Source organism: Callithrix jacchus, chromosome 19, assembly GCF_049354715.1.
Source record: "Callithrix jacchus isolate 240 chromosome 19, calJac240_pri, whole genome shotgun sequence".
Taxonomy (NCBI): Eukaryota; Metazoa; Chordata; class Mammalia; order Primates; family Cebidae; genus Callithrix; species Callithrix jacchus.
Genome location: NC_133520.1, coordinates 38,573,654 through 38,580,873, shown reverse-complemented (window position 1 = coordinate 38,580,873; position 7,220 = coordinate 38,573,654). Strand labels below are relative to the sequence as shown.

At 35.0% G+C, this 7,220-nt stretch overlaps 1 protein-coding gene across 2 annotated transcripts in view; it reads left to right on the top strand.

The window, feature by feature from the left end:
- ZNF669 (zinc finger protein 669) overlaps nt 1–7,220 on the top strand; it is a 47,385-nt gene that overhangs the window by 21,831 nt on the left and 18,334 nt on the right. The gene's annotated exons all lie outside the window — the stretch shown is intronic.

Genomic DNA, 7,220 nt, shown 5'->3' with positions numbered 1-7,220 from the left:
TCACCCAAAATTGCCATATATTTGATGTTTACTCTTGCTTTGATTTTAGCAGAATTTATGTTGCTCTAATGAGACCTCTTTTCAAATTGGTGTTAGTTTTCTTATTATAATTCTTCAAATTAGATCCTGTTCATACGTGGTATAACAAGTTAGTACAAGTTTATTCAGGTGCAAAATATTTTTGAAATCTATGCATAGTTCTTCATGATATGCATTTCTTATTAACTGAAGATCCCTCATACTTTTTGAAGAGTTTCAAATAATTTTTGGACATATTTTTAAACTACCACAAGAAAATTATAGCACCAAATTTTAGATTTATCAAGTTGGTAATAAGTACAATAATCAATGGAAATGTCAGATGGGCAGCTTAGCTATTGAAATAGAATTGGAGTTAAATGATTATGGAGATATTCAGTAAAGACCTGCAGACATTGAAAAGCATTAAACAATTTAGAAATAAAAGAACAGGATTATATGTACCATTTAAGAGTAGGAAGAAGAGAGGAGAGATACCAGAAAAAAATATATAAGAACACAGAGAAGGACCAATAATAGCAAATGTTATCTAAAAAGTAAGGATAGTGAAGCCATTGCCGTTTCCACAGGAGCACTGACATTTCTTTGTCAATAGTATCACTGAAATACCTGCTTCCATTTCCAACATCCTGTCTTTGTGAAGCAGGGTTTTCTTGCAGTGACAGCAACCAAAACAAGAATACAGAGTAGACTGGACATAAGCACCATATTTTGGGTGTCACTGTCACCCCCGATGGAACTGTCTAGTTACAGGAAAACAAGCTCAGGGTTTCCACTGATTCTGCATTATGATGAGCTGTATAATTATTTCATTATATATTACAATGCAATAATAATAGAAACAAAGTATGCAATAAATGTAATGTACTCGAATCATCCTGAAACCATCCACCTGCCCAGTCTGTGGAAAAGTTGTCTTCCACAAAACCAGTCCCTAGTGCCAAAAAGTGTGGGGACTGCTGCAGTACAGAAATAACAATATAAAGAGAGGAAAACACAAAATTTATCACATCTGTAATAATATATGCACTAATGGTATACAGAATATGCTAATTACATTCATTAATTTAAGTATCAACCCATACCTACAAACTACATACAAATGCCTGGAATTGTTTTAGGAGAACAGTGAAAAAAAGATCAAGAGAAACAGATACCAAATTAAAACTATACATGTATGATTACCAAAGCAAGACCCCATCTCTATTTTCAAAAATCCACACACACACATCAAGTAGTAGTGAGTACTAAGAACAAAAATAAACAAGAGGAAAAGGAAAAAGAGACAGATAAGTCAATTCATGTAGAACAACCAAAAAGTTTTTCTGCAATTACGGTATTTACCATTGCAGGTTTTAGAGTCAGACAGATACCAGTTTTAATCCTGGCTCTGCGTCTTATAGCTGGGTGTCCCATGGATAATTTATTCCACTTTTAAATCTCAGTTTTCTAATTTATAATTTCCAAATGTTTGTTACATTATTAGACATAAAAGCACATAAATGAACATAAATATAAAGAATCAAGCACAGAAAAATGAGATTATATAATGAATCAAGAATAATGATTATAAAAATAAAGACAATAAACCTGCCAAGCTTATTAAACAATTCTGAAGAGTAGAAGATACATATACATAAAGAATTTAGCGTGTTGTATGGCATATAGTTAGCACATGGTAACTAGGATGATTATCCTCATATTCATTTAAAAAGCTGTGAGACACATTTTTTAAATTATGCAAACACACAATTAAAGATTCAATTTTATGTTAAATTGAATAGTTCTACCTTTAACATTTTTAAGAGATTTCTTGAAACTGTATGTCAAGAATCTCATGTAATGCTTTCTGCTTTTTAACCAAAGTTTAGTGAAACAACACTAAATCAAACTCTTAAAATGTAGTTATAATAAATAAACTATTTAAAACAAGTATAAACAAAACAGCTTTAACTTTTTAAAAGCTGCTTAAGCATTTCAACTAAAAAGTCATTTGTTTCAAATGCACAGGAATCTGTATAGAAAATTTTTTTTTTTTTTTGAGACGGAGTTTCTCTCTTGTCACCCAGGCTGGAGTGCAATGGCGCGATCTCGGCTCACCGCAACCTCCGCCTCCTGGGTTCAGGCAATTCTCCTGCCTCAGCCTCCTGAGTAGCTGGGATTACAGGCACACGCCACCATGCCCAGCTAATTTTTTGTATTTTTAGTAGAGACGGGGTTTCACCATGTTGACCAGGATGGTCTCGATCTCTTGACCTCGTGATCCACCCACCTTGGCCTCCCAAAGTGCTGGGATTACAGGCTTGAGCCACTGCACCAGGCCTAGAAAAATTTGGAATTCTACAGAAAAAGTGCATAAGCCTATAAAATTTTTTATAGCTTTTAGATGTCAACTGGGGGAAAAATTTTTCTGAAGTTTACTTTTATAGCTGTAAAGACTTATTTTTTATTACCAGCAATACAGAGAGAGACTCATTCAGGTTGAATCTTGAAGGTAAACCTCAACTTAATTTTAAATTCTGGCTAATTTTTAAGCATTTCTAAGTCGCCTACCATAATTTCATCTCAGAAACCCAAATCTCAATTTTATATAGACATTTGGAATATTAAAACAAGATAAATGCTTCAAAATAATATTCAGGTAGAGGCTTACAAATGTGGACCAGGAATTTCCACGTATTACAGAAGTTTATGAGAACATAGCAAATGTTGATACACACATTTAATTCTGAAATAAAAAAATCAAAAAGTGGGCTAAGGACATGAATAAACAATTCTCAGAAGAAACTTTAATCATGACCATAAGAGAAAACTTCTGAAGATTTTCATAACCTTTTTCACTTTTATTAGGAGTTGGTTAATGCTCCTAATATATATATATATATATGCACACATATGTATAACGTGTATATATTATATATACATATATATTACACATTATATATAATGAAATTATACATATGTACATGTATATGTATATACGTGTGTGTATACATACATAATGGAACACTGCTCAGCCATTAAAAAGAATGAATTAATGGCATTTGCAGCAAACTGGATGGAATCGGAGACTATTATTCTAAGTGAAGTAACTCAGGAAGGGAAAACCAAACATCAAATGTTCTCACTCATAAGTGGGAGCTAAACTATGAGGATGCAAAGGCCTAAGAATGATACAGTGGACTTTGGAGACTTGCAGGGAAAGGGTGGGAAGGAGATAAGAGAAAAAATACTACATATTAGATGCAGTGTATACTGCTCAGGTGATGGATGCACCAAAAATCTCACAAATCACCACTAAAGGACTTACCCATGTAACCATATATTACCTGTTCCCCAAAACATGTGGAAATAACAAAATTAAAAAAAAAAAAAAGAAAGGGGATGTTCAGGACAAACCAGAAAGTCCAAACATGTCATCAATTATCTGTATAAGTCACAGAGAATTTATTAAAAACAAACAAACAAAACCACCTTGTTTTGAGACAGAGTTTTGCTCTTGTTGTCCAGGCTGGAGTGTAGTGGCACAATCTTGGTTCACTGCAACCTCCGCCTCATGGGTTCAAGCAATTCTCCTGCCTCGGTCTTCTAAGTAGCTGGGATTATAAGCATGGACCATCATGCCCAGCTAATTTTGTATTTTTAGTAGAGGTGGGGTTTCTCTTTGTTGGTCAGGCTGTTCTCGAACTCCTGACCTCAGGTGACCTGCCTGTCTCAGCCTCCCATAGTGCTGGGATTATAGGTATGAGCCATTGTGCCTGACTACTAAAACCTTTTATATGATCAAGCTGTCATTTTATTATTAAGTTTTATATTTGCTTAGGAAAAAAACAAATTTTTTAAAAATTAAGGTTATTACACCCATGTATCTGTCCTTATGTCCTTTTAAAGTACTTGTGACATTGAGTTACAGGGCTTTGACTCTTAGGTCTAAAAAGGACACCAAGTCTTGCTAAATTTTTAACATTAACAGTAATTAAAGCACCATATTGAGGCTTGGTAGATGTCAATCAAAATAAACTGCATTCCTGAGACACGGGGCCAAAAATTAAAGCTATTCAACTTCTCAAGGACCAGGGACTGTTGCAGAAGACGTGGGCATGTGAGATTTTGAGAAATAAAATAAGTTTAGTTTCTCCATAAATTAATCATTAATGTCAAAGGCACATTGATGTGACCAGCATATGGGTCCCTCTATCAGATTAACAAAGTTTTCTTGAAGCATTAACCAACTCCTAATAAAAGCTATAAAGGTTATAAAAGGCGCTGGAAGTTATATCTTATGGTCACAATTAAAGTTTATAGAGTGTGTATACAATTTTGAAAAACAAATTTAATTGGCTTAGGCCAGCATGGTGGCTCACGCCTGTAATCCCAGCACTCTGTGAGGCCAAGGCAGGTGGATCACCTGAGGTCAAGAGTTCAACACCAGCCTGGCCAATATGGTGAAACCCCATCTCTACTAAAAATAAAAAAAATTAGCTGTGTTTGGTGGTGGATGCCTGTAATTTCAGCTACTTGGGAGGATGAGGCAGAAGAATCGCTTGAACTTGGGAGGCAGAGGTTACAGTGAGCCAAAATTGTGCCATTGCACTCCAGCCTGGGTGACGAGTGAAATTCTGTATCAAAAAAAATAATAATTGGCTTCATACTGTTTTTATTAGGGTTTATTTGGAAAATTAGGTCTTTTAAAGAATGAAGGTTTCCCCTTTTTTGGAAATCCTTGAATTATCACTTTGGTCAAATGAATGACTTGTTTTACAATGACCTGTGATATCAAGTGTTTTAAACAACTGATAATTGACAAACTATTGAAAATCAAATTATAAATTATGTCCTTTTATGATCCAATTAATCCTTTAAGATATTAGGTTCCCTCAAGTCCCAAAATGACATAATTTGGCTTATTTGATATAAAAATTATACAGGAAACATTGCCAAATGTGAAATGGTGTTTGGTTTTCTTTAGGCTGTATTTGTATAAATATGTTATTGGTATGTATTCCAAAATCATGGGAAACCCCTCTAATTCTGATAGGACATAGTATGTATTATTAGTAAAATTATAATTATGTTAAATTATTTTGTTTCACAAAGGTAACACATTTTTTTGTCAATTGCACCTTTGATGATGGCTGCCCCAAAACCTTTTGTCATCCATAAACTATCGTTTTCTTGTTTTGATCCTCCTTGGAAGGTGGTTTTATAATTAGCAATAGAACTCTAACAGGTGTTCTTAAATGCAGGTTTCTGATAACTTTGGAGATTGTGACATTAGAATAGAAGAAAAAACTTTCAGGACTCTCATGGAGAGCTGAAATTTTCATGAATATCAAGCAGAACAGGAGTTAACTGTAAAGTGAACTAATAGAACACTGAAGTAATTTTTTTAACTTTTTGCTTAAAATGTTGCGAATCCTTTTTTTTTTTTTCAGAATCAAGGAAACTTTTAAGCTATTCACACCTTTTAACAATTGAGTAAAGTATACTCATCTGAACAAAATTTGGAGCATATTTCTTCCTCTCTATTTTTCCAGAATTTGGAAACTATTTTTGAGTATCCTTAACTTATGACAATTCAGTTATTTGCATAAGTGCAATGAGAATCTGTTTTTATTTATAACAGGACACAATTGGAGACACTGGTTATTTTACCAAGGGTTTGATTGGAACAGTATACTTTCCTTTAAGGAATCAAACTTGACTTATGGAGCCAATACAAACCCACTGGAAAAACTGACCTCATACCTCTGTCTGCACATTCCCTGTACAGGGTTCCTGAACTGTGGTAGGTAATGAATGTCACTTTTTGACAGGCAGAGAGCCCCAAGTTGATTTTGGAACCTCAAGAGGAGAGTTATTATAGGTATTTGATGGCACAAATCTGTGGCTGGGCTCAGCTTTAATACAGTCTTATCTGAGATTCCTTTAATGGAACTAAGTTCCATCAAAGCCAATTTTAAAGCCTATGTAAAAAATAATTATTCTTGTTGCACTGTATACACATAATTAGGCTAAGTATAATAAAGCAAACCAGTCCTACCATGATTTGTCTTTAGGAAAAAAATGGGAAACTGGAGAGAGAAAAATTATGTTTCAAAAACTGTAGTACACCTGTTGTTAGATTCTAGTTTTGCCTAATGTATTTCAGTTTTCTGCAGTTTAGATCAAATTCTAGTTTTTCATGCCTATAAATCTTCAAAATAATATTTTCATTTTTTTCTTTTTTCCCCCATTTTACCTAATTTGGAGTCACTGAAAACTAAACTTTCCTAAAGCCCTGCGAACTGAAGCTAGACAACTTAAATAGAAAAGAGCAACCTGTTTACATACATAAGCCACATTCACACCTGCCTATAGATGTATGGACTTCAGAGTAATCTGGCTTATATTGATATTTCCAGGATTGTTCTTTTGTTTGTTGTAGTTTTTCTCCTTTCCTCCCCCTATTTTCTCTCATGAAACTTCACAGCCTTCTAAAAATAAATCATCCTAGCCAGGAGAGATCAGACAAAACCTGAGACCAGAGACTGATTTTCTTCTAAAGTGCTTTCCCCAAAATATTTCTAAAAAGAAAAGTGGAAAATTAGAAAGGAAAGTAGGATCCCCAAATCACTAAGATAAAGGGAAAATTCAAGTTGGGAACTACTTAGGGCAAATCTGCCTTCCATTCTATTCAAAGTCATCCCTCTGCTTGTCTGAGATAAATGCCTATCTGATTGTCTCCTTTGGCAAGTCTAATTAGAAACCCAGAAGAATGTGACAGTTTGTCTCTCACCTACCTGTGACCTGGAAGCCCATCCTGGCTTCCAGTTGACTCAATTTTGCTTCAGTTTGTCCCGACCCAAACCAATGTTCATCTTACATATGTTGATTGATGTCTCATGTCTCCCTAAAATGGATAAAACCAAGCTGTGCTCTGACTACCTTGGGCACATGTCACCAGGACTTCCTGAGGGTGTGTCATGCACACGCATCCCCAACCTTGCAAAATAAACTTTGCAAATACTGTTCCCCAAATGCTCAGGGAGGCTAATTTAAGTAATAATAAAACTCCGAGGCCAGACACGGTGGGTCCCGCCTCTAATCCCAGCACTTTGGGAGGCAGAGGTTTATCGGAGGTCGGGAGTTCAAGACCTGCCTGGCCAAGACAACAGGGCAAAACCCCGTCTCTACTAAAA